The sequence below is a fragment of the Pomacea canaliculata genome, linkage group LG13, assembly GCF_003073045.1.
Source record: "Pomacea canaliculata isolate SZHN2017 linkage group LG13, ASM307304v1, whole genome shotgun sequence".
NCBI classification, from domain to species: domain Eukaryota; kingdom Metazoa; phylum Mollusca; class Gastropoda; order Architaenioglossa; family Ampullariidae; genus Pomacea; species Pomacea canaliculata.
Genome location: NC_037602.1, coordinates 5,952,850 through 5,956,182, shown reverse-complemented (window position 1 = coordinate 5,956,182; position 3,333 = coordinate 5,952,850).

The window sequence follows — 3,333 nt, the reverse complement described above, 5'->3', positions numbered from 1 at the left end:
CAACAGCGTGAAACCCCAGTCACATTCACTGTGTCACTGTGTGCAAGAACCCAGCTCACCTTTTTGAAAACTGACTGGTGCCTGTATGTATGTAGCCGTAGACAATGGCGAGAGAAATCAAGAGGTTAAATTTGAATAAAGCCGCGTACACAGGGTCTGCTGCAGGAAGGGTCAATAGGGATGGCGGGAGGAGATGGGTGTATGTCGAGCCTGCAAATAAGGCTTTATCATGGCAAGGCAGCCCTGTAAACAGATGTCAAGGTGAACAGGACGAGATGACGGGGGATAAAGGGGTGGGAGAGGTGGGAAGGACAGGGATAGGCAAACAACTGACAGGGTGCAAGCCATAAGGGATTAGGCATAAAATGATATGGTATGCGAAAGGTGGTGAACAGGCTGGTTTTCCAGACTGTATTTTATAGTCTGTCCAACATACAATTGTACATTCTTTGTTGTAATAATAATAATGTTTATTTGTATAGTGCTTTCCCACCCGTTAAAGGTGGGCTTCACATCTACAGGTTGGAAAGCCAACGGAAAATCCGAAAGTCTCAGAAAAAACAAAAGTTAAGCAGACTGCACAGCAACGACGCAAAGGAAAAAAGCACCGGCCTACACAATGGGCACCAATCACAACAAATTCATAAAAATACAAAAAATTGCAGAGATCCGCCTCACTCAAGCCTGCTAGGAGAAGGGATACCACTCCAATCTAATGAAGGCAGCTTCCTACAGCTGTACCGAGGTATTCAGTGAGCCTAACCAAGTTTGCCATTAATGGAGTGCAAGAGTTTTTCAGACTCCACCTTCTCCCGTTAAAATCGTTGAGGATTATGTGAACGTTTTTGGCCAGAACAAAAGTTCGCCGCAGCTTTCATATTATTGTGACTTTGATCCCTGCTGTGTCGAATGTAAAAATATATCACTGACGTGTCATAACAAGTAATTGCAAAATGTCACCTTTTATTTATTCCATTCGTGTCTTCTCTTCCTTGTCAAACAAGTACACAACCACCTTATGGAGCTGAACAAAACACGAGTACCTTCTTATACGAAAACGTTTACGAAGGGGTTTCTAAGCGGAGAGAAAAGGTTGGACCACCGAGCTGCGATACAAAGCTTGCTTCTATGAAAATATCAAGTCACAGAGAAGCAATTAAAACATGCACCTAGAAGATTCTTCTTAGCGGTTCCAAGACCACCCCCTCAAAGAGTAACTAAAAAGAGAGATACTGCATACAAAGAAAACACTCGAATTAGAGAAGTAACAGAGATATCCTTCACCTTATGTTTATTTGACAAATAGGACAGCTAAGCACAGCAGGCATGTGTGAATTGGACATGTGATCTGTCATATTGTAATAAGGCTGTAGTGGTTAATTCTTTTTGTAATGAATTGTAACAGATCTTTCATTGTTTCTTGCATGAGTGGAGTCCTGCGTCCTCCGTCTTTGTGTGTGTCATTTGGACAGAATAGCAATATACAATCCATTAATAAAATGCTGGTAGCTTAAATTGTAGAAAATAAAAAACCAATGCTGGAAATTAACCATCAAATAAAAAAATTGCAGGAGTTTATCTGAGATAAACGGACATTTGAAATGTGTTTATATTCTATTGACAATGATATACATGGGAAAATCACTAATACAACGTAGAATGCAATGACCGCGACTGCTGTCCATTAAATGTTGATCGGGAGAAGATTTACTTTCCAGTCCTGTTGAATGAATTCGGTTTGGACCCTTTTTTCCAATTTCAGTTGAAGCTTGGGCTTGCTAATTTTCCCATTTCAAATTAAGTTCAAATCTGTATTCCAAAATCAGCTGCTTCGTGTTCTGAGCAAGAAATCGCTTCGCTTCTTGAATCTACGATCTCAGCGATCGATGTTTCTTCATCTAACTTAAATACATACATAAATTTGCTGAACTGAGCCACACTCGCTTTAAGAAATGCCGCTTACATGCAAACGGAGCTTTCCTGTGTGTACGGTTTTTTTCTTCTGCTTTCCTAGTGGCAGGTGAGAATGCCAAGAAAGTATAGGTACAGTATATAGAATGGTAGTATAAGATGGTATTTCAGTTTATTTGCAGAGGCAATTAAAGAACCTCGGTTTTGTCGTTATTTATATTCATTTTTTTACTGACATCCAGGCTTTCACAGAGTGACGGTGCAGACCTGCTGGAGATGGAAATTGAGGCCAGTTAGGTGTCGCCATCAAACATGTGATACTGCAGGGTCAAGTGGTGGAGAAGAGGCAAGGGGCTGGGCGTACACAGTGAATAAAATAAAAGATCGGGTAATGTGCATTGAGTGGAACTCAAAATATGTCAAGCTGTCGTTTAACACAATAACGTCGCGCATACACATATAGTTAAAATTATATTTGACGAAAGATACATAAAGACGCTTATATGCTGACTAATCCTTATACTGAAATGGCAATCTGAGAACAATAGTACAATACTGAGTACAATACAATATACTATATTGGGAAAAGTTCCCACACTGCATCACTGAATCAACTGTTGTAGGTGCATATACATAAATACAAACGCAAACATATGTAGTTAAACTATTAAACTGAATATATAAGTCAAGATTAAAATATAGAAAGAAATGTTTAGAAAATGAAAGTGTAGCTCATTGCAAAAATTATTTCTTCTTCTAATTATAACGGAACCAAAAAAAAAAAAAGAGATCAGGCATACAGCAGACTAGAGTCTTTCCTATGAAATACGGCCGCTGTCAAGAGAGAGACTATTTCCTTTGTTTGAATCCCGGTAAAGTCTCGGTTTAGTTGATAAACCCATAAAACAATTTTCCACTCGCAAAATAATGTGCCCTATGACCTTGTCACCCTTAACCATCAAGAAGCATGGAAGGGGATGCCTATTATGAGCCAGGGTCATCTGGAGCACTAGCTCACCAGGTTGCGGACGCTTGGTCATTATCGTTCTTATTGTCGTTATCCATTGCTGTTCTTAAGCATAAATTGCTATGCATGTATATGTCGCATGCAAACGTAGAGGCAGCTATTTGAAGTGCTATATATTTTGAGACAATTAAAAAGTCTGCAGGTTACGCCGCGTTTAAGTACTCTGAACTGTTTGACGTGAAGACCAACGTTACTTCTCCTCCTTTTTAATTCTTTTGAAGCAAGTAAGTGGCAGAGCTGGTTGTAATCACTCTGATGGTGATGGTGGAGTTTTTGTTGTTTTTTAAGTTATTATTTTGTTTCGATTTGTTTTTTGTTTTTGTTTTTTATTTGTAAAACATAACATAACTCTGAAATGTTCAAACTGCACACGACTATTGTATTATTCGTCGCCG